A 25513-nucleotide genomic window follows, 5' to 3' on the forward strand; every position below is an offset into this window, starting at 1 on the left:
AAATAACGTAACGAATGAATACTGTTGCCAGTGTGGGTATATGATGTGCATTGCAGTATTATTATGGTCCACATGGAGTCGCCATTTTCAGATGCATTTTCAACACAGGTACAATGCAGAAACGTGTAAATGAATGTGTGTTTATTGCTCTGTCAAAGGTACTAAACTTAAACACAGTATCGTACTTCTGTTAAGCGCGCGCACACACACACACACACACACACACACACAGTACAATTACAGGTATTATTTTCATGTCTATTTGGTCCAAATAAGATGCATGCAGTTAGGATGGTGCGGCTGCATGGGACACGGCCTGTGCCCATGCAAACTGTTTTTATTAAAGGTATGTACGGGTTTTTTCCGCAACTGTACTCATTGTTCAGCTTCAAACATGCATTCTGAACTAATATGTATTTTTTTAACTATTGCAGGATGAAGTCAGTAAAATTCTCAATCTGGAGAGAAACTGAGTAGTAGTCCATCTACAAATCGGCGCTTTCTGAGTTCACTCACCTGAGTGCCCGTTTGAATGCATTTGGGATGACAATGAACAGCACCGAGCATACTGAAATAAATGTGAGTTCATAAATGACAACATTGGGGCCACTCAAAAGGCAGCGGCCTATTTCTGGTCCCCATCTGTTAAGGCCCCTTACATGATCAGCCGAGATCGGGCATTCTCTATGTAGTATGGCCGAAAAGTAGGGATGTCCCAGGGAAAACCACCTAATTTTAGCATTACCACAACCATATTATTGACACACATTTTAAACGATTGCATAAGTGTATTACCACTATATAACAGTATCGTTGATGATTATGCACACTATTTTACAATGTGTTTGCTAGCAAAACAAACCAATTTACCTATTTAAAATTATAGTCCCAAACAGAGCATGGATAAATCATTACTCACCCAATTACTACACTTCATTTTAATAATAGTTAGTTTTCCTATCTTTGAAGGAGTCTGGGCTTTTTAACTTTTGCACATATCTTTATATGTCTCCACTACAAACAGGGTTTGGAGGGTAACTGTTTCCTGAAAGATAGATGGGCAGAGAGATGGATAGATTTGATTGCTAATGAATAGATAAATAGACGGACGGATGCATAGTTAGCTAACCTTTGCATATAACTGTTTGTTATAAAAAAAGTGAAATGAAAACAAGAGACAAATTAAGTAGAAAATCTTTGCAGTTCGGGGTAAACAGAGACTTTTACTGCCCACATCAGCAAGTGCATGGATGATGTCACCACCACGAAGTCCATCAGTGTCCGTGCTCATCAGAAGCCATGGCTGTTGGGGGAGGTCTACAGACTACTGAAGGTCCGCAACACGGCTTTTAGATCTGGGAATGAGGAGGGCCTGAGGACAGCCAGGGCCAATTTGTCCCGTGGCATCAAGGAGGCCAAGAGGGAGTACTCCAGGAAGATCGCCCACCGCTTCAGTGACACCAGGAGTCTGTGGCGTGGTATTCAGACCATTACGGACTATAAACCCACACCACAGACCTGCGACAGCTCCACCACCCTGCCAAATGAGCTAAATGACTTCTTTGCTCACTTTGAGGCACACAACAGCACTCCTGCACACAAGACTCCACCCCCTCATGGTGACCGAGTGCTGACACTGACCTGGGACAGCGTGAAAAGATCTCTCGACAGGATCAACACACGAAAAGCCCCAGGCCCAGATAACATACATGGTCGTGTTCTGAGGGACTGTGAAGCTGAACTCACAGATGTCTTAACAGACATTTTTAACACCTCCTTGAATCAGGCTGTTTTCCCCACTTGCTTCGAAGCAATTCACGCACCGATTACCTATCGCAGCCGATTTCCCAGATCGGGTCCCGACATATGTCGGGAAAGACAAAACTTCTTGTAGTGTGACATAAGCCACGACAAACGATTTGGCCCTACGACGCCAATGAAGTCTGGCAAATTGGATTTTTTTTTTGGGATATCTTCCGTGCAGTGTGACATATCAACAACAGCTCTCCGACAGACCAGTAGGATTGCGTATTGTGACCGGCGCATCGCCTCCCGTACTTGCCATTGTCAACATACTTGCGCGCCGTTGTTAACATTTATTCTCACGCACAAACCAATGTTTACTGAAGCTTTAGGGCATGATTCCACGGAATGCCGGCATGTTTACGAACAACTGTATGTGCTTGCACTTGCTAGGGTACATAACATTTTGTTGCCTGCTTGCGAGCCGTATTGTATGAAATGTACGTGAACATACCTCAAGCAATCCTTCAATGAACGTTCTCTCCCGAGCACCAGTGACGAACAGGTTTTTCCACATTTTATCCCCCCACAGTCACTCACACGCACAGGCATACACAGAAACAAGAGATTGACGCGGCGCATTGTTGTTGTCGTCACCATCGTAACGAGTGTGTCCCGTCGCGTTGACCGGTGACACGTTTTCTGCTTCCACCTCTCAGACAGTGTCTGATTTGACAAGATAGAGCCCAGTGATGGTAAAAGACAGGATAGGGTGCTATCGGAATAAATGTCGAGTAGTGTTGCCACTGTATGCCCCAGAAACGGCAAGGTTTGATGGCAGTAGTCTGACATAGGGTCATCGGGAAAGACCAAATGTGTCTTGTAGCCTGATCCAGCCATGACAACCTGAACAGCCCTGTTGCACATACCAACTACAACAACTAGAGAGCAGAGTGGCGCAGCGGAAGCGTGCTGGGCCCATAACCCAGAGGTCGATGGATCGAAACCATCCTCTGCTATCTGGAGCTCGTTCTCTGTTATCGTATGTCTGCTCATAGGATGTTGTGGAACTGCTATCATTTAATGTCTTACTCTTCGTGAGAAATATTGTGCAATTAAGACTTGTCAACTCATTGGCTGAGGCCCATGGGAAGTGACCCTTTCCTCAATTCACTTCGTACTGACAAAAAAAATTTGTCCTTTATTCATTGTTCTGTCAATTTAAAATCACTGAGTCAGTACCCATAAAGGTGGCACGACAGTTCAGCGTGAAAGACAAAGGTAATGACATTAAGGCAAACACTTTCAGGGGAGCTAATATTTTACGGCGACAAGCAAACAGTCCAAACAGAACGGCAAACAGATCGACCTTTTTGTGGCCAAAAATACGTACTGTCCCAAACGCCTTGTCAGAGCCAGACAAAATGGTAGGATATTGAAAAGGAAGTGGCAGTGGTGGGATTTGAACCCACACCTCCTAAGAGACTGGAGCTTAAATCCAGCACCTTGGACCGCTCGTCCACACTACCTGCAAACCCCATTTTTGTACTGGGAATTTTATGATAAATGTAAGCCCGCCCGAACGAAGTATGGTGACAAAACCTGTATTGTGACATAAGCCACGGCAAACGATTTGGCCCTGCGACACCAAAATGAAGTCTGGAAAATTGGGTTCTTTTTTGATGTCTTCCGTGTAGTGTGACATATAAACGACAACTCTCCGACAGCGCAACTTGACAGAGACCAGTAGGATTGCGTATTCTGACCGGCGCATCACCTCCCGTCCTTAAAGTTGTCAACATACTTGCGCGCTGTTGTTAACATTTCTTCTCACGCACAAACCAATGTCTGCCAAAGCTTTAGGGCATGATTCGACGGAACGCCGGCATGTTTACGTGCAACCGTATGAACTTGCGCTTGCTAGGGTACATAACGTTTTGTTGCCTGCTTGCGAGCCGTATTGTATGAAAAGTACGTGAACACACCTCAAGCAATCCTTCAATGAACGTTCTCTCCCGAGCCCTAGTGATGAACAGGTTTTTCCACATTTTGTCCCCCCACAGTCACTCACATGCACAGGCACACACAGAAACAAGACATTGACACAGCGCATTGTTGTTGTCGTCACCATCGTAACGAGTGTGTCCCGTCGCGTTGACCGGTGACACGTTTTCTGCTTCCACCTCTCGGACAGTGTTTGATTTGACAAGATAAAGCCCACTGATGGTAAAAGATGGGATAGGGTGCTATCGGAATAAATGTCGAGTAGTGTCTACCCGAGAAATGTCAAGATTTGAATGCAGTAGTCTGATATAGTGTCATCGGGAAGGACCAAATGTGTCTTGTAGCATGATCCAGCCATGAGACAACCTGAACAGCCCTGTTGCTGGCGGCTGCCTGATATTTGTCAGACGGTAAAAGAGTACATACCAATTACAATGGCTAGAGAGCAGAGTGGCGCAGTGGAAGAGTGCTGGCCCCATAACCCAGAGGTTGATTGGTCGAAACCATCCTCTGCTATATGGATCTCGTTCTCTGTTATCGTATGTCTGGTCATAGGATGTTGTGGACCTGCTATCATTTAACATCTTACTCTTAGTGAGAAATATTGTGCAATTAAGACTTGTCAACTCATTGGCTGAGGCCCACGTGTAGTGACCCTTTCCTCAATTCACTTTTACTGAAAAAAACAAAATCCCACAAAGAAGAGCCCCACCAAAAGCTAAAAGACCACATGAACTCAACTCCCAGTCAGGGAATCGAAACCCAGTTTTCCACGTGACAGGCGGAGATACTGTGCACGATACTAACGAGGAGTCTCTTGTCCTACCTCCACCTAGTGTCAAGCACATTTCAATGCACTGAACGCATCGGCAATGCCAGCTAGCGAGGCGGTTTGCTAGTCCTGCTAACGGATAGTATGAGAGCACCAGTTTCAGTCGTGTAGTGGTTGTTATGTTCGCCAAATACACGTTAGGTCCTTGTTGGGAAACATAATGATGGGCTTTTTTGTTTTAGCGCAAAGAAGAGCCCCACCAAAAGCTAAAGACCACATGAACTCAACTCCCAGTCGGGGAATCGAAACCCAGTCTTCCGCATGACAGGCGGAGATACTGTCCACGATACAAATGAGGAAGTCCGTCACCCTTCCTTCACCTCATGTCAAGCACACGTCAATAAACCTGAACGCATCGGCGATGCCAGCTAGCGAGGGGGTTTGCTGGTTCTGCTAACGGATAGCATGCGAGCAACAGTACAATTGCCAGTTTTCAAGGGGGGTGAACCTAATGGTGACGTGGTATCAATGAAGTCCATAGTAATAGATGCATATCTAATGGACACTTTTGTGGATGGTTTTTAAATGGAAGTTAGGTCATTTTCTTGCCTCAGATTCCTTCATGCAAGGGTGTTACAAAACAAAATAATATTCAGCGGTGGTACGCGCAGGAGTCATGTCCGCAGTGGTTTGGAGGCATAAAGCGATGCAAGGGGGGTATTAGCACTTACGGAGTAAACGACTCCCACAACCGTGTCTGCCTCAGATGTGTGGAACTAACTGCCCTCCATATGTTGTACTGTTAGATATCCATTTGAAAATGTGTTGGATTAGGTTTGATTTTGTTGCAAAATACTGGCAGGTGGTTTTGTTTTTCCAGGAGTGTCCGGGAGCTGTGGGGGGTCCCGCCTGTATAAACCTGGATCCTGGGACTAATTCATGGACGGTGATGGTGGACAGCGGGCCCTGAGCGGAAGGGTTCTGAGTTTCTTCATAAATGACACGAGCTGTAGACCATATGGAGGGAGACCACCTTTAAGATTTTTATTTTCATTTGTGTGTATTTTGATATGTTTGCTTCCACAGTTCTTTTTTGTGTTTTACGCTATTTTTTGTTCATTTATTTCGATGTTTGTATTATCCTGTTGGGCATGGTTTGTTATCCGTGTCAGGGTCCCTTTGGGTGTTTTGATGTACGGGGCTCTGAAGGAGACTTGATATGGCTCTCGCTCTTTTCCTCGTCTCGTTTGAGAAAGGTTTTTCTACCGAGAGCCGCGAAACCTTGGCGCTTCCACGAGACTGCGCGTACAAATTGATAAATTTGGGATTGGCTCCTTTTTGATAGCGGGGAGGAGATTTGGTTTATTTGGCTGTTTGGTACGCACGTGTGGCCTCAGGGGGTGACGAGGGGACGCAGGGAGTGATTCGGCCTTAGTAGGATAATTGTTTTTCCTAGTTAATGGTTAACCTTAAGTAGATGCCATGGAGCATGATAGGCTGTCTTGACCAAATAGATTCTTCCAAATTGTAGATAATAGGTTAACTTTTTGGGCTGACGCTGGTTTGCTGTTTCTTGCCTGGTGTCAGATGCTGCTTCTATGTCGGGTAATGAGTTCGGGGATCTCATTAAAGGGGGGAATATGTAGTATATTTCAATAGTACTGAAACCAGACTTCCTTTGGGAAGGTCAAATGGTTGGAGACCTGTATTCACACCAACTATCTTTTCTTTGTAATTCTACATCAAAGAACGGGTGTCCTGCTTCCCCCCTGACAGAAACCTGTCTGGGGGTTACAACAGGGGCCAGGTCTTCAAAGAGGAATGTTTTGCATTATCGCAGCAAAGGGCGCAGGGGAGGGAGATTGACCAGACGAAGAGGCACCAGCAAGCGAGTGCGATTCCAAATATGGTCATGAGGAACACCATCCTTCCGGATGCACCCAGGGAGGCACGAAAGCCATGCCCAGAGAAGGAAAGCTTGATAAACATAGATCCAGGGTTTTTCGGGGGCTTTTTCGTCGTTCTGGCAATGTAAGCAGCTGTTATGACACTAAGGCTTGTTCAATAAATCGAATTAGCCCAAACGCCAAGTGTCTCGAAGTCTTCATTCATCCCATGCCCGACGGACGTCGGAGTTCTCCCGGGTGACCTCCGACTCGGAACCACAGGCGAAAAAAATCCACCACATGGTGATTCCAGAAATGAATACAAACATGGATGACATTACAATGAACATGATTGAACAAGTGAACCCACTCGAAAATGATGGTAACCATGGAATAGATATTTTCTGTTCACTTCTGAACTTTATTCAGTGACTGAACATTGACTATACATCTGTTAAAGAAGACCAAGGGTTTTGTTTTTTTCCCCTCTCAAGAGTTTGTGATTATAGGTCAACTTAATGAAAACTGTCTTATTTTTGTTACAAAAATACTTAAAACATTTTTGTTACTTCTGTAGATTTCTTAGCCATGTACTTTCACATTTGAGAATAACATGTTCATGCTCGGCCAAACCCATATGTGTTCCCTCACGCAAACGTCCGAACTTCTCCTTAAACAGTTCGTAATGGCAACTTTATGCAATTAATGCACGTGTTGGCAAGAGGGAACAGAGAAAAAGCATCATCATCTCCTTGATGAAGGAACTGGACAGAAGGAGTTGGAGTAAAGCCAATAGGTGGTACCACAGATGCTCCTGTTGTGAAGGCCAAGATTTTCTCAAGTTTGGATGGCCCCTCTTCTTCTGTGAGAACTAAACAGTCAGTTAAAGTACTTAAAAATAAATAAAATATGTACTATAAGGGGGGGTGGAATTAATGTGTGTATTTGACCACTTAAGCAAACCTTCTGCATGTTGGAGATAGAAACCACAATCTCCTCAGCAGCTCTCGTTGCTCCTTTCTGGGGAGAGACAAATGTTGAAAAGATCATCAACTCGTTTATGGGGTTGTTTTACTTTCCGAGCAACTGGGTACTGGGTTGGTGCAAGTGGTGTGTGCGGTTTCTCCCGTTGGTCTGGGCAGAGGTATGATGGGTAAAATGGAATCTGGAATACTTCTTGTACCACCACGACTCTGGGTCTGCTTTCCAAAACCCGGATGAGCCCTTTGTTTGAAGTCGACTCGCAAACATGTAGTACTGTTAAGGCCTCTCTACCCCACAAAACTCTTGACTGGTGACTACTTGTCTTTGTAGTGAAGGTTAACTGGGCACCTACAGATGATGTCTAGCGAGGAGCAGTATCTGTCTTTTTCCTGGACAGTTTCCTCCAAAGCCTTTTTGGCCTCTTGACTTTCCTTCGTTTCCTTCCATTTTTAAGAACAAGGGTGATGTGCAGAACTGTGGGAACTATAGAGGAATAAAGTTGATGAGGCACACAATGAAGTTATGGGAAAGAGTAGTGGAGGCTAGACTCAGGACAGAAGTGAGTATTTGCGAGCAACAGTATGGTTTCTTGCCTCGAAAGAGTACCACAGATGCATTATTTGCCTTGAGGATGTTGATGGAAAAGTACAGAGAAGGTCAGAAGGAGCTACATTGTGTCTGTAGATCTAGAGAAAGCCGATGACATAGTACCCAGAGAGGAACTGTGGTACTACATGCGGAAGTCTGGAGTGGCAGAGAAGTATGTTAGAATACAGGACATGTACGAGGGCAGCAGAACAGCGGTGAGATGTGCTGTAGGTGTGACAGAAGAGTCTCTGCTAGGATGAAGGGCAAAGTTTATAAAACAGTGGTGAGGCCAGCCATGATGTACGAATTAGAGACAGTGGCACTGAAGAGACAACAGGAAGCAGAGTTGGAGGTGGCGGAAATGAAGATGTTGAGGTTCGCTCTCGGAGTGACCAGGTTGAATAAAATTTGAAATGAGCTCATCAGAGGGACAGCCAAGGTTCGAAGTTTTGGAGACAAAGTTAGAGAGAGCAGACTTCGATGGTTTGGACACGTCCAGAGGAGAAATAGTGACTATATTGGTAGAAGGATGATGAGGATGGAGCTGCCAGGCAAGAGAGCGAGAGGAAGACCAAAGAGACGGCTGATGGATGTCGTGAGGGAAGTCACGAGGCCAGTTGGTGTTCGAGAGGAGGATGCAGGCGATAGGCTGACATGGAAAAGGAAGACGCGCTGTGGCGACTCCGAAAGGGACAAGCCGAAAGGAAAAGAAGAAGAAGAAGGGCTTTGATCTTCATGCAAAAAATTTCCAATATTTTGCACTTGAAAAAAATAATTAATAATTTTGGAAAGAATCAGTGTCAGAGACACCAACACGTGTCCCATATGATCTGGCAGTCAGGATTAGTGGTTTTCACTGGTCTCCTACTCCCGGTATGGGAGTGTAATCGGAATTCTTTTTGTTTTGGCCTGGTCGTTTTACGAAAAATTGAAAGTAAGTGAAGATTTTTTTTTTTAAGAAAGTTGAAGTGACACCACTATATGGTCGAGTGGTCAGGATTCCTGGTTTTCACCCCGGCGGCCCGGGTTTGACTACTGTTTTGGGAATGTTCCTTGAATCGCTTCTGAACTCTACCATTTAGACTTTGTCACCTCGTATGGTAACATTACCTCAGGTCCAGTATTATGGGATGGATCTTCACCCAAGGAGCCAGGTCTGACTCCCAGTATGAGAGTATTTTTTTTACCCAGCATTCCACCAATTTGGCTGTTCATCCAGAAAACTTCCGATTCAGCTTGGGGAAAAAAAACACAACAAAGGTGTTTCCCAGATGGCCAAGCGGTCAGGATTCTTGGTTTTCACCCATGAGGCCTGGGTTTGACTCTGGGAACGTTCTCTGAATTCCACCATTTGGGCTTTAACACTTGTCGAAAAATTCCAGTAAGGGGAAATGCTTTGAAAAACCAGCAGACCAACGTGTCCCATATGGTCTGGCGGTTAGGATTTCTGGTTTTCATTGGTCTCCTCCTCCCGATATGGGAATGTAACACTTTTGTTTTGGCCTGAGTGTATCAATTGGAAAGAAGACCCAACATTATGTGTCCCATATGGTCTCGTGGTCAGGATTCCTGGTTTTTACCCAGGTGGCCCGGGTTCGACTCCCAGTGTGGGAATGTTCCTTGAACCTCTCCTGAACTCTCCCATTTGATTAACACTTGGTAGGGCAACATTCCCTTAATTCTGGTAGTGTGGCATGGATGTTAATCCCAGCTATTTTTTACCCTGCATTCCACCAATTTAGCTTTAACATTCATCAGCAAAAAAAAATTAAAAATAAAAAAGCGCTTGGGGAAACGTTCAATATTTTTGGAAAAAAACAAAACAAAACAAAACAAAGGAGTCGCCCATATGGGCAAGCGGTCATGATTTGTGGTTTTCACCCAGGTCTCCTGGGTTTGACACCCAGTATGGGAATGTTCCTTGAATCTCTTTTGAACTCTATTATTTAGACTTTGTCACCTGGAAAAGAAACTACCTGACTTCCAATATTATGGCATGGATCTTCACCCAGGGAACCAGGTCCAACTCCTAGAATGAGAGCAATTTTTTACCCTGCATTCCATCAATTTGGCTTTAACATTCATGCAGAAAACGTCCGATTGAGCTTGGGGAAACGTTCAATATTTTGGAAAAAAACAAAAAACAAAGGCGTTTCCCATATGGGCAAGCAGTCAGGATTCCTGGTTTTCACCCAGGTGACCTGGGTTTGACACCCAGTATGGGAACATTTCCTGAATTCCTCCATTTGGGCTTAGATTTTCATGGAGAAAATTTCCAATATTTTGCGCTTGGAAAAAATGATAGAATCGGAAAGAATAAGTGGTCGGTACACCAAACGTAGCCCATATGATCTGGCAGTCAGGATTACTGGTTTTCACTGGTCTCCTATTCCTGTTGTGGGAATGTAACCGGAATTCTTTTATGGGCTAAAATTTAAAGTCCCGAATTTTTAAAAAATAAGTTGAAGAAATATCATCATGTCCCATATGGTCTCGCGGTCAGGATTCTGGTTTCACCCTGGACCGCTCGGTTCAATTCCCAGTATGGGAATGATCCAAAAGCTAGTTTATTTTTAGCCTTGTCACGTGTCTTGTTGCGCAGTACTGTAACTATCTGACGGCAAATAAAGTTTTTTCAAACTTGTCGGTGAAAAAACACGTCGTCGGTGTGGGACTATTTTGCGGTGTCTCAGACAAACCACACGTAAGTTATTTGCAATCTGTGCACAACTGAAATACGTCGTGGGGAACGTCATTTAAATGCTTCAACACAAATTTGATTGAGCACCTGAAGAATGTACACGAGGAGCATGCCGTGTTCAAGCAATGCAGCGTGGGGAGGGTGGGGGGCGTAGTCAAACAGACTCAAACTCTGGACAAACCCTTCCATATAGCCGGGACAGTGAGAAAGTTAGAGTAAGCATGTCATTAACAGTATTTATTAAAGTAATTTAATTGCAATAAAGTAATTTAATTACAGTAAGTTAGCACCCATTATTTCTGTCCTGTAATGTTGATTTGACCTAAACTTATGTCAGTGGCCAATACTTGAATGCCCCCTAGAGGTCATTGGTGTTTTAACTTTTGTCGAAAATACAAGAAAATAATTTGAGCTGGGGCGGCTCCACCACGCCTGCAACCCTTGTGAGAATAAGCTGTCCAGAAAATGGATGGATGGATGGATGAATGGATACAGTATAGAGGACACAAGTATATACAATAAATGAACAAGTCATGTAAATAGACACATTGCTCCATCTTGTGATCGGATCGGTGATCGGTTATCGTTTTATTTTAAACTTGGTGATCGGTGATCGGCCCCAAAAATCCTGATCGTGTAAAGCCTAATTTTATTGTTGTTGTTGACCTGTCCAGTTTTTTTCCCAATATATCAAACTCATCTGTCTTTCATATGAACCTTAAATAGAAATATAAACTAGAATACACAACATGAGAACAGATTTACCTGATTTACAAGATTTTATTTTTGTGTCTTGCAGACATCACTGAAGATCTTCGTACTGAGCGGCAGGAGCCACAGCCCCCTCACATTAAAGGAAGTGGAGGACGAAGTGGTCCACCACATCAAAGAGGAAGAGAAATTGGAGCCCACTCCCATTAAAAAAGAGGATGCGGAAGAGCACCCCCTTAGCAAACATGAAGTAGACGAGGACATCACCAAGTTTCTATCGACTGGTGTCCCTTTGAAGACTAAAGATGAAGGCCAAAGTGAGGAGAGCAGAGGGGCGGAGCCTCCAAGCAGCTAAAGTCAACACATGACAACAGAAGGTGATGGAGACCCCTGTGGAGGATCACAAGCAGAAGGACTTTTTTTACAGTACTGTATTCTTTCGACACAAAATGGCTGGTGTCCCAACATTTTTTGGTGACTAGTTTCATTGACAATGAGACAGTTAGACAATAAAGATTTGAAACTTTCATACACTGAATTTGAAGATGGTATATATTTATAATTTTTGCAAAACATGCCAGTTTTCAACATGTCAGCATGGCTGAGCAGTCTAAGGCGCCAGACTCAAGGTTCAGCACCTTCTGAATGGGATTTCTGGTCTCCGAATGGAGGCGTGGGTTCAAATCCCACTCCTCACATGATTTTAAATGCTTTCATTTTGACAATTTGAATGCAAATGTACAGAAATCCATCCATCCATCTATTTTCCGAGCCGCTTCTCCTCACTAGGTTCGCACGAACCAGTCGGCCACCGTGCCGCTAAAATGAACTTGTTTGTGAAATATGGACCATGAGGACCCATACTTCCTTAAAGCAATGCATACATTTTGTCCAATGTTTTAGTGATGTCAATATCAAAAAGATGAATGATTGATTGAAATAAGAATGTAAATAACCTGACTTGGTGGTGAACTATAAAGTGTATTTGTAATACTTATTAAAAAATACAGTCATTTAAACAGTGACGGTGACTGAATTTGTCTGTATATCAAATCCATTTCCCCCATTAAAAAGAATGGAAATGTCTTGAATCCATTGGAAATCCTCCAAAAACAAAATGCTCTAACGTAAAGCAAGAAATGGACGTGCTTGCTTGTGGACTCTTGGGATTTTTTTTGTCAAAAAAGAACATTTGAAAGCATTGTTCTATGATTGCTTTGTAATTCTGATTGTCTTTGAATTGAATTTTGATATTGTTGTGAACTTTAAAGGGACATTTGTATGGTCGATTTGAAGTGTCGCTACAGATTTCGCAATGTGATTTTGGTTAATTTCATAAACCTACAATTGCGCTTGAACCAGAAAATTAAGCAAATCATAATATTATATATATATATATATATATATATATATATATACATAATATTATATTAGATATATGTAGATATATTATATATATAATTTTATATGATTTATTATTAATTATTGAACAACATTATTATTATTATTAGTTTTTATTTTTTCAGAAAGGAAGAGCCATCATCCCCTACATCAGGGATGGGCAAACGTTTTGACTCAGGGGCCACATTGACTTTTAAAATTTGACAGGCGGGCCAAGACAGGACCAGATGCTTACATATAAAAAAATAAACAAACAAAAAAAGGCATTGTAGTGTTAATACTGAGACTTACTTTAAATGGGAACAGTGTTGTTTTTGTTGATAACCTTTTTTTTTGCCAGTGCATCAAAGTCTGCTGTTTGTTTTGTTGTGGCAATTCTCAGAAATCTGAGGTGTTCATCACTCAGCTGGGATCTGTAGGATGTTTTGTTGGTGTTCATCACACTAAAAGTCTGTTCACACACATATGTAGAGCTAAAAACCACCAGCATCCTCTGTGCCATCTTCTGGATTTTTGGAAATTTGTCTGCGCTTCATGAAGCATAAAACTCATCCAGTTTGAGAGTTGAACTTCTCTTTTAAGACAGTATCAGATTGGAGATCAGTCAGTTCCATCTGCAGACCCCGTGGCGCTGTTTCACTGGTCTTGTGTGACTGAATCTTGGATGGCAGTTTGTCAGATAAAGTTGTTTTGCTGAGCCTGCAAGCTTGATTTTAACCGCTGAGCCGTAGCCATCAGTTCCTGCGTTGATTGGCTGTTAGCATAATGAGCATGCTTGGTAGAAAAGTGACGGCTGATGTTATATTCCTCTAAAACCGCAATGCTTTCTTAACAAATTAGACATACAGCCTTTGACTGGACTTCAGTGAAAAAGTATTTAGTAGTCCATTCTATATTAAACACACGGCACTCAGTCGACTTTTCCTTTCTTTGGCCCAATCATGGTTGAAGAAGGGTTCAGAACAGTAGCAGAGTAAAAACAGACCAGCCAAAGTCAAGTCAATGTATTACTGTACCTACTGCACTACCTGGTGGAACTACTCGGCTTTACAGGACAAGGTCAAATGAATATAGTCATGATTTTGATGTGATTGGGGCGATTTTGTTACAATATTTGGCGGGCCGGATGTGGCCCGCGGGCTGTAGTTTGCCCACCTCTCCCCTACAGCCTGACTACGTGCCAAGTTTATTCAGTTTCATCTCCACCACTGATTGAAATCGGCGTGTCCACAAATTGGAAAGATGTCTCCAATCTCAAGAAGCTTCGGCGAAAAGACTTGTGAACCCAAGTAGAGAGCAAGCTGCCACAGCTCTTCTGACTCTGCATCAAACTCCTGCACCAGAAGCAGAGGTCCAGATGGATGACGTCCCTGGGACTGAGGTCCAGACAGATGAGACACAGATTGTGTCCTTCCATGAACAGATTCAAACATTAAACACTGTCAGTCACCGGGTTGCTCTCGGGTGAACTCCTGGGCCCGACCCCGCCTCTCGATTGAGTGGGTGGGGTTCTCAGCCCCCGTGGTGCATACACAGCAATTACAGGACACTGTCAATTCACTTGGGACTTATTTGCTGGGTGTGGGGGCACTCACTCATTGCGACAAATAACTTGTGACTATGCAAATTTCTTGGGTATCCTCTCACGCACACTGGTCCTATAGACATTTACAATTTACATATCCACTCCCACCACACTTCAGTTGTACAGTGACCCTTGTCCTGCATGCTTCCCTTCCTGTCCTTGTCCTGTTCCATCTTGTCCTGTCCTTCCCTCACAACAATCCTATCTAATGTGTCGTTGTTCTAGGTACTGTAGAGAATGATTTACTATCCTCATCTTGTTTACAGCTTTGTCTTTTGTTGTCTTCTTTTCTTACTCCCTTCAAGAAACGTTGTTCTGTTTGACTGATCGACTTTGATTCAAAATAAATACCCATTAAAATACTGAGAAACCACAGCGGTAGCTTGAAAAGTCTACAGTAAAACTGTTCCGGCATAAAAGGGATACAGATCCTCCTTTCTGCTTGACCTAACAGCCGAACAAAAAAAAAGAAAGAAAAAGTTGTCATGCTAAATCAAAGTAATGCATCTGTTTTTATTCAATGTTTTGTGACATATATCATCCTTCCATCCATTTTCTGAGCCGCTTCTCCTCACTAGGGTCGCAGGCGTGCTGGAGCCTATCCCAGCTACCATCAGGCAGGAGGCGGGGTACACCCTGAACTGGTTGCCAGCCAATCGCAGGGCACATACAAACAAACAACCATTCGCACTCACATTCACATCTATGGACAATTTAGAGTCCCCAATTAATGCATGTTTTTGGTATGCAGGAGGAAACCGGACTGCCCGGAGAAAACCCACGCAGGCACGGGGAGAACATGCAAACTCCACACAGGGGGGGCCGGGGAATGAACCCCAGTCCTCAGAACTGTGAGGCAGACGCTCTAACCAGTCGTCCACCGTGCCGCCACATATATATCAAATAAATGAATTCTACTGTATTCTAAGTCCAATTCTTGCTCCCAACATAAAGCAAAACAAATCGACCGGCTGATAATCATACATAAAGTCGTTTGTAAATTAGGAGACTCTCGCATCAAAGTACCACTGAATTGTAAATGTCGATCGATGCTTGTGATCGTGTTTTGCCCTTGCTGGCCCTGATGGCTCACCGCTGCTTCAAAGGCACGTCCACGTCAACATGGTGGACATCTTGGACGCCGCCATCAACGGAAGTGAGTCAGTCGAGTTCACTCATATTTCCTTTGTATCACACAAATGCAATCAAGCGGGCAGCATGTGCGTGTCAATTAGCGTGCGTGTATTCACGTGAAGGTGAAGCAGACGTGGATCTCATCTTTAGATCGCCTTTGTTCAGCTGCATCATCATCGAGGTCAGGATGTCGCTCACGTCCACATTTAGCTTCAGATGGGTTCAGCAGCCTGATGGACACTTGTTGTTTCTCGGCTTCAGTGTGTGAATGCACAGAGAGCAACACTCACTCTCATAGTTTCCAGACCGACCTCATTGGTGAAAATCAGCGATATCGACAGACCACATAATTAAAAAAAAGGTTTTCACCTCTCACATGCTTTCAGCACATTTAAACTTATCTTAACTGAAAACACACTTTTTAACATGTTCGTTACCGCCTGTCCCCACTCTCGCTCGCACAGTTTCCCAAATAAGAGGTAAAGCGTGCTTGCTTCAAGCTGTTTCTTTGAAAAGTAAAACGTAATTGTTATTGCCAATTATTTGCAATGCCTGTTTTGACAAGGCTGACAGCTCCAGCCAGAGAATACCCACTTTCACATTCATTCAGGGAAGCTTACAGAGTGAGAGAGAGAGGAAAAGGGGGGTCACTAACAATACCAAAGGTCACATACACTACAAAATAAAAAGGCACATTGGTTAAAATATACAGCAACCTAAACATAAAATATACAGCAACCTAAACAAAGAGGAGAGACCCTCCACTAAGTGACCCATCACCTGTAAACCTATGGCAGCCCACCTGTTTTGGACTTGTCAAAAGCCTTTGATACAATCAATATTGACATCCTCTGCCATTGCTGCAGTTTCCTATCAGGATGATGACTTGACTGAAACAGTCTGTGGTCCGACCCTGCTGAAATCCCCGGTAAACCGACCGTGGCTGAACCAGGTGGACAACCGGCAGCCCCGTCATTAGTAAGGAAAATTAAAAGAAATCACCTTCCTCATCTGTCAGTAAGATACAGAAAACAGATTATTATTACAGTATTAAAATAATAACTTTCCTAGTCTACACTCTCAATGTAGACAGCAACTCTGCCGGCGAGTGGATGTAGGGACGGGCCTTTCCACACGTGTTAAGATTCTCAACTTGTGTGTGTGAATATCTTGAAAATTGTGTGTTATTCTTTTATGTATAATTCACTGGATACTTTATTTAAAAAGTGAAACCTGGTAGATGAACTCTTCAGGATGAAACGTATTTCAAGAAAATAAATTCTGATGCTGATATAAAACGAATAACAGGCGCGTCAAGATCAGAGTTCACCATCATCCCATATCGGTTAATTAGCAACAGAAAGCTCTGCGATTCCTCATTGAGTTTAATATACTTTGATAATTGTCAAATTTACTTTTCGACTGTGCAGCATTCTTAGCAGAAATGTTTGTTTTGCATTTCAGCAATGAGACACACAATAACATAAATGAAAAGTACTCTCTTCTGTCTGGTGCATCATAGAACAGTATACAAACTTATTTTTTTCTTGGTATTTACTTACCTTTTGAAACTTAAATTTAGAAGTGATGGGTCAAATTTTTCAATATCCTCAGCAACTACAAAAGAATGTGTTGAACACAGGCATGTTTTGCCACTCAGTCCGAGTGGCACCTCAATGAGGTGGCGTGTTCCAGTGGGAATGTGACATCAGTGCATACCCTCGATACTAACGAGGAGTATTGGTCAACAACAGATATGCAAATAGTGCAGCATGGCGAGACAACTACAGTGAGTGCACGAGTAATACATAATTGGCCCCACAGAAATGTGACAACGAACTCAAGTCAAAAAATTGCCAGCTTGTTGTAATGGAATTATAGGTTAGGTGTTTAAGAAGTTGATCGCAAGAGGGAAGAAGCTGTTGGAATGTCTACTAGTTCTAGTTTGCATTGATCGGTAGCGCCTACCTGAGGGAAGGAGCTGGAAGAGCTGGTGACCGGGGTGCGGAGGGTCCGAGAGGACTTTGCACGCCCAATGGTGGGTAGGAGGGTACCGACAATCCTTTCAGCAGTTTTGATTGTCCGTTTCAATCGAAGATTGTCCTTTTTTGTAGCAGCACCAAACAAGACTGAGATGGAAGAACACAGGACTGATTCGATGACCGCTGTGTAGAACTGTCTCAGCAGCTCCGGTGGCAGGCCGTACTTTCTCAGAAGCCGCCGGAAGTACATCCTCTGCTGGGCCTTTTTGAGGACGGAGTTGATGTTGATCGCCCACTTCAGGTCCTGAGAGATTGTAATTCCCAGGAACTTGAAGGTCTCGACGGTTGACACAAGGCAGCTGGACAACGTGAGGGGCAGCTGTGGCGAAGGATACCTCCTGAAGTCCACGATCATCTCTACAGTCTTGAGCGTGTTCAGCTCCAGGTTGTGTCGGCCGGACCACAGCTCCAGCCGCTCCGCTTCCTGTCGATATGCAGACTCGTCACCGTCCTTGATGAGGCCAATGACAGTGGTGTCATCTGCAAACTTCAGGAGTTTGACAGTCGGGTTCGCTGAGGTGCAATCGTTCATGTAGAGAGAGAAGAGCAGCGGAGAGAGGACACAACCTTGGGGTGCCCCAGTGCTGATGCTGCGTGTGGATGAGGTGCCCCCCCCCCCCCAGCCTGACCTGCTGTGTCCTGCCCGTCAGAAAGCTGTAAATCCACTGGCAGATGGCAGGTGAGACGCTGAGCTGGAGAAGCTTGGATGAAAGGAGTTCAGGGATGATGGTGTTGATCGCATGAGCTGAAGTCCACGAACAGGATCCTCGCGTAGGTCCCCGTGCCTTGTCGAGGTGTTCTAGGATGAAGTGCAGTCCCATGTTGACTGCATCATCCGCAGACCTTTTCGCTCGGTAGGCAAACTGCAGGGGATCCAGCAGAGGACCTGTGATGCTCTTGAGGTGGTCCATCACGAGACGTTCAAAGGACGTCATGACCACAGATGTCAAAGCGACAGGCCTGTAGTCATTCAGACCCGAGATTGCAGGTTTCTTGGGGACTGGAATGATGGTGGAGCGTTTGAAACAGGATGGAACTTCGCACATTTCCAGAGATCTATTGAAGATCTGAGTGAAGACTGGAGCGAGCGAGACTTTGAGGCAGGATGCGGACACATGGTCCGGGCCTGCCGCTTTGTTAATCTTTTGTTCTTTGAAGATGCGTCTCACATCCTGTTCATGGATGGTTAACGCAGAAGTCAGAGGTGTGATAGTGGTCGGGGGTCCGGCCGGGTAGGGTGTGGGGTGTGAAACTGTCCTTTTCAAATCTGCAGTTGAAGGTATTCAAGTCGTTGGCTAGTGTGCTATTGTTCTCAGCTTGGGGGGATCGTCGCTTGTAATTAGTCAGCGATTGGAATTCATGCCAGACTGATTAAGAGCTGTTTGCGCTAAACTGTTTTTCCAACTTTGCTGCATAGTTCCTCTTTGCAATGTTAATTTCTTTAGCTCAGCTGGTATATAGCTCGATTATACAGGGCCCTGTCCCCACTCTGATATGCGTCCTCCTTAGCTTGGCGAAGCTGCTTAAGTTTAGCAGTGAACCACGGGTTGTTGTTGTTCAATGTGCGAAATGATTTTGTTGGTACACAAACCTCTTCACATTAACTGATAAAGGATGTGACAGTGTCCGTATATTCATCCAGACTGCCAGCTGAATTTTCAAAGACACTCCAGTCTGTGCAGTCTAAACAGCTTTGAAGTTCCATATTGGCTTCATTGGTCCACTTTTTCACTGTTTTCACTGTAGGCTTCACGCATTTAAGTTCTTGCCTGTACGTCAGTGTTCAGTGAATTAAGCAGTGATCAGACGAGCCCAGGGCTGCACGAGGTATAGCACGGTATGCGTTTTTTACAGTAGTGTAGCAGTGGTCTAAAAGTATTATTTTCTCTGGTAGGACAGTCGATGTGCTGCTTGTATTTAGGGAGTTCGTGTTTGAGTTTAGCTTTGTTGAAGTCCCCGAGAATAATGAGGGGTGAGTCAGGGTGTTTTTTTTCAATTTCGTTCACTTGTTCGGCGAGCTTTAGCAGTGCGGCGTTCGTGTTAGCTTGAGGCTGTATGTAGACTCCAGCCAGTATGAACTCACGTTGCGAGTAGAATGGTTTACAGTTTAAAAATAGCGACTCCGAATGCGGGCTGCAGTGTGTGCTGAGCACCGTGACGTCCGTACACCATTTTTCGTTGATATAGAGGCATATCCCGCCACCCTTTGTTTTCCCCGATGATTCCATGTCGTGGTCCGCTCGATGAATGTGGAAGCCGGGAAGCATGACGGTGCCATCAGGGTACAGCGTCGCAAAGCCAGGTCTCCGTGAAGCACATTGCCGCCGAACATCCGAAGTCTTTACTGGTCTTGAACAGAAGATGAAGCTCGTCCATTTTGTTGGGTAGGGAGGGTACATTCGCGAGGTGGATCGACGGGAACGCCAATCTGTGTCCTCTCTTGCTGGAGTTTCACCTGAATGCCGGCCCGTTTCCCTCTGTGGCGCCGCTTCCGTCTCCATGCGCCGAAAACCGCGGACGCCGTGAGTAACTCGGGGGAAAAAACTGAGCGGATTTGCGAAAAGTTGGTGACAGAAAGTGCGGAGTAGCCTCCTTGATGGTTAGCAGGTCTCCCCTTGTGTAAGTGAGTCGTGTAAGGTCTCCAAAGACGGACGAAAAACACAAAAACAAAAACAATACTAGAGAGCGCGTGACCGAGGCGACCACACTGGTAGGCGCCATCTTCGATATCAGTAGATTAATCACCACAGCAATTACCCACATGGAACCGTATGGAGCAGATGTATCCTTTATTGGATGTTGATAATGATGACGATGATGATGATGATGATATTGTTTTACCTGATTTGTTTCCTGATCCAGGTGATTAAGAAGTAAAAACTACAACATTCATGTAAGACAAGTTTACTCTGAGTGTAAATGTATTTGTTTCATAAAAATGATTCGACAGTTAAAAATCTAAATGAAGTGACTGTAAAATGATATGAGAATTTGTGCCTATACATGATAAACAGGAGGGAAATGTTAAATATATTGTAGAAGTTATCATTTATTTGCTTAGCTTGCATTAGTATTATGAATCATCAGAGAGAAGGGCGCCTTGACCAAGGACGTGGCCGGGTGTTGGTCTCATGTCTTCACCTTGAAACCCTCCCCTTAGTGTGTTGTGTCTTGTAGCTGAGTATGTTATGTCTTGTCAAACCTCCCTATTTCAAATAAATACAGGAGCGACGGGAGAGATTGTTTAGAGCGTGATGAGAGGCTGTAATCTGAACAATTCAAATCAGATGCCCCAGCCACCTCATCTGGCTCCTCTCAATGCGGAGGAGCAGCGGCTCTACTCTGAGATCCTCCCGGATGACCGAGCTTCTCACCCTATCTCTAAGGGAGAGCCCGGACACCCTGCGGAGGAAACTCATTTCGGCCGCTTGTATCCGGGATCTCGTTCTTTCGGTCACGACCCACAGCTCATGACCATAGGTGAGGGTAGGAACGAAGATCGACCGGTAAATTGAGAGCTTCGCCTTTCGGCTTAGCTCCTTCTTTACCACAACGGACCGATACAAAGTCCGCATCACTGCAGACGCTGCATCTCTTCTTCCCTCACTCGTGAACAAGACCCCAAGATACTTGAACTCCTCCACTTGGGGCAGGATCTCATCCCCGACCTGGAGAGGGCATGCCACCCTTTTCCGACTGAGGACCATGGTCTCAGATTTGGAGGTGCTGATTCTCATCCCAGCCGCTTCACACTCGGCTGCGAACTGCTCCAGTGAGAGTTGGAGCTCACGGCTTGATGAAGCCAACAGAACCACATCATCAGCAAAAAGCAGAGATGCAATACTGAGGCCACCAAACCGGACCCCCTCTACGCCTTGGCTGCGCCTAGAAATTCTGTCCATAAAAGTTATGAACAGAATCGGCGACAAAGGGAAGCCTTGGCGGAGTCCAACCCTCACCGGGAACAAGTCCGACTTACTGCCGGATATGCGGACCAAACTCTGACTCCGGTCGTACAGGGACCGAACAGCCCGTATCAGGGGGTTCGGTACCCCATACTCCTGAAGCACCCTCCACAGGACTCCCCGAGGGACACGGTCGAACGCCTTCTCCAAGTCCACAAAACGCATGTAGACTGGTTGGGCGAACTCCCATGCACCCTCGAGGACCCTGCCGAGGGTGTAGAGCTGGTCCACTGTTCCACGGCCAGGACGAAAACCACACTGCTCCTCCTGAATCTGAGATTCGACTTCCCGACGGACCCTCCTCTCCAGCACCCCTGAATAGACCTTACCAGGGAGGCTGAGCAGTGTGATCCCCCTGTAGTTGGAACACACCCTCCGGTCCCCCTTCTTAAAAAGGGGGACCACCACCCCAGTCTGCCAATCCAGAGGCACTGTCCCCGATGTCCACGCGATGTTGCAGAGGCATGTCAACCAGGACAGCCCCACAACATCCAGAGCCTTTAGGAACTCCGGGCGAATCTCATCCACCCCCGGGGCCCTGCCACCGAGGAGCTTTTTAACTACCTCGGTGACCTCAAACCCAGAGATAGGAGAGCCCGCCTCAGAGAACCCACACTCTGCTTCCTCATGGGAAGGCGTGTCGGTGGAATTGAGGAGGTCTTCGAAGTATTCTCCCCACCGACTCACAACGTCCCGAGTCGAGGTCAGCAGCGCCCCATCCCCACTATACACAGTGTTGGTGGTGCACTGCTTTCCTCTCCTGAGACGTCGGATGGTGGACAAGAATTTCCTCGAAGCCGTCCGGAAGTCTTTCTCCGTGGCCTCACCGAACTCCTCCCCTACCCGAGTTTTTGCTTCAGAACCACCAGAGCTGCATTCCGCTTGGCCAGCCGGTACCCATCAGCTGCCTCAGGAGTCCCACAGGCCAAAAAGGCCCAATAGGACTCCTTCTTCAGCTTGACAGCATCCCTCACCGTTGGTGTCCACCAACGGGTTCGGGGATTGCCGCCACGACAGGCACCGACCACCTTTCGGCCACAGCTCCGGTCGGCCGCCTCAGCATTGGAGGCGTGGAACATGGTCCACTCGGACTCGATGTCCCCAGCCTCCCCCGGAACATGAGCAAAGTTCTGTCGGAGGTGGGAGTTGAAACTCCTTCTGTCTTGGACACTCGGGTGAAGAGAGGGGCGGAGCTGTCAACTGATCACCACCTGGTGGTGAGTTGGCTCCGATGGTGGGGGTAGATGTCGGTCCGACGTGGAAGGCCCAAACGTATTGTGAGGGTCTGCTGGGAATGTCTGGCAGAATCCCCTGTCAGAAGGAGTTTTCCATTGAGTGTTGGCATTAAATTGGCAATTTCGAAAACAATCATGGGTGTCTTGTATTAAAATAAATAGTGCGTTTAATTCTTTTTGTTTCATTTAGTTTTATAGTTAACTACACTTGGGGTATCATAAAACAATTTAAAGCACGCTCAGGGAGTCTGCCTGTCTCTTTCAGTCACTTATATTGTACCAGTACTAAAAAACTGCAATTGGCTGGCGACCAGTTCAGGGTTTACCCTGCCTCCTGCCCGATGATAGCTGGGATAAGCTCCAGCACGCCCGCGACCCTAGTGAGGAGAAGCAGCTCAGAAAATGGATGGATGGACAGTACTAAAAAATAGCCCGAAAAGTTGTCTTTATATAAAACAAAGCTATTACTGTTCCATTTGCAAAGATCTTTGTTCTTTTGGATGATTTTGTCACTTTAAAATGTCAGAAAATGTATCAAACCAATGTTTTCCCCCAATCTCGATCAGCTGAAAAACCACGTAATCCACCCCAATTTCTGATCACGTGACCAGATCGGGACATCCCTAATTATTTGTAGGTTTTACACGATCACACCTCTGACTTCTGCGTTAACCATCCATGAACAGGATGTGAGACGTATCTTCAAACAACAGAAGATTAACAAAGCGGCAGGCCCGGACCATGTGTCCCCATCCTGCCTCAAAGTCTGCACGGACCAGCTCGCTCCAGTCTTCACTCAGATCTTCAACAGATCTTGGGAAATGTACGAAGTTCCATCCTGTTTCAAATGCTCCACCATCATTCCAGTCCCCAAGAAACCTGCAATCTCTGGTCTGAATGACTACAGGCCTGTCACTTTGACATATGTGGTCATGAAGTCCTTTGAAGTGTCACAGGTCCCCTGCTGGACCCCCTGCAGTTTGCCTACCAAGCGAACAGGTCTGCGGATGATGCAGTCAACATGGGACTGCACTTCATCCTAGAACACCTCGACAGTGCAGGGACCTACGCGAGGATCCTGTTCGTGGACTTCAGCTCAGCGTTCAACACCATCATCCCTGAACTCCTTTCAACCAAGCTTCTCCAGCTCAGCGTCTCACCTGCCATCTGCCAGTGGATTTACAGCTTTCTGACGGGCAGGACACAGCAGGTCAGACTGGGGGTCACCACCTCATCCACACGCAGCATCAGAACTGGGGCGCCCCAGGGTTGTGTCCTCTCTCCGCTGCTCTTCTCTCTCTACACGAACGACTGCACCTCAGCGAACCCGACTGTCAAACGCCTGAAGTTTGCAGATGACACCACTGTCATCGGCCTCATCAAGGACGGTGACGAGTCTGCATATCGACAGGAAGCGGAGCGGCTGGAGCTGTGGTGCGGCCGACACAACCTGGAGCTGAACACGCTCAAGACTGTAGAGATGATCGTGGACTTCAGGAGGCATCCTTCGCCACAGCTGCCCCTCACGTTGTCCAGCTGCCTTGTGTCAACCGTCGAGACCTTCAAGTTCCTGGGAATTACAATCTCTCAGGACCTGAAGTGGGCGACCAACATCAACTCCGTCCTCAAAAAGGCCCAGCAGAGGATGTACTTCCTGCGGCTTCTGAGAAAGCACGGCCTGCCACCGGAGCTGCTGAGACAGTTCTACACAGCGGTCATCGAATCAGTCCTGTGTTCTTCCATCACAGTCTGGTTTGGTGCTGCTACAAAAAAGGACAAACTCCGACTGCAACGGACAATCAAAACTGATGAAAGGATTGTCGGTACCCCCCTACCCACCATTGAGGACTTGCACGCTGCCAGAATTAAGACAAGGGCGTGCAAAATCCTCTCGGACCCTCCGCACCCCGGTCACCAGCTCTTCCAGCTCCTTCCCTCAGGTAGGCGCTACCGATTAACGCAAACTAGAACTAGTAGACATTCCAACAGCTTCTTCCCTCTTGCGATCAACTTCTTAAACACCTAACCTACAATTCCATTACAACATGCTGGCAATTTTTTGACTTGAGTTCGTTGTCAGATTTCTGTGGGGCCAATTATGTATTACTCGTGCACTCACTGTAGTTGTCTCGCCATGCTGCACTATTTGCATATACTGGCCACTCATGCCAGAGTAGCATCTGCTCCATTTGCACACTGATTGAGGAGTATCTGTAACATTTGCACAACCAACATTGTCCCAGATGATCGCACTACTCGTCACTTTAAACCGCACACACTCCTTGAAGTCTCAGCGCCCTTTGCACAATGGTCATTGCACCGGACTATTGCAATATTAGTCATTCGAACTGCTCTAAGTGCTAGAGGACTCTGCATCTTTTTTGCACAATTGTTTTTTGTCAATGTCTTTATGTCTCCAAAGTGTTCTGTAAATTGACTGTCTGTTGTACTAGAGCGGCTCCAACTACCGGAGACAAATTCCTTGTGTGTTTTGGACATACTTGGCAAATAAAGATGATTCTGATTCTGATTCTGATCAGGATTTTTGGGGCCGATCACCGATCAGCGAGTTTAAAAAAACGATACCCGATCACAAGATGGAGCAATGCGTCTATTTAAATGACTTGTTCATTTACTGGAAATACTTGTGTACTTAAATGCTCAAAAAATTATATTTACAATAAATAATGCATCTTTGTTCATCTATTTATGCCAGTGAGGCACTAGTGACAGACAGAACAAATGAATGGTCTTCTATTAGA

General features: G+C 45.5%; 2 non-coding genes across 2 annotated transcripts; one reads left to right on the forward strand and one right to left on the reverse strand.

Moving 5' to 3' along the window:
* Window positions 1–3190: 3190 nt before the first annotated feature.
* Window positions 3191–3272, reverse strand: trnal-uaa (transfer RNA leucine (anticodon UAA)). The gene has a single exon. It is a non-coding gene; the product is annotated as a tRNA-Leu (tRNA).
* A 6247-nt stretch (window positions 3273–9519) lies between these two features.
* On the forward strand, window positions 9520–9591 carry trnak-uuu (transfer RNA lysine (anticodon UUU)). The gene has a single exon. It is a non-coding gene; the product is annotated as a tRNA-Lys (tRNA).
* Window positions 9592–25513: the final 15922 nt, after the last annotated feature.

Source organism: Phycodurus eques, unplaced genomic scaffold (assembly GCF_024500275.1).
Source record: "Phycodurus eques isolate BA_2022a unplaced genomic scaffold, UOR_Pequ_1.1 contig_69, whole genome shotgun sequence".
Taxonomy (NCBI): domain Eukaryota; kingdom Metazoa; phylum Chordata; class Actinopteri; order Syngnathiformes; family Syngnathidae; genus Phycodurus; species Phycodurus eques.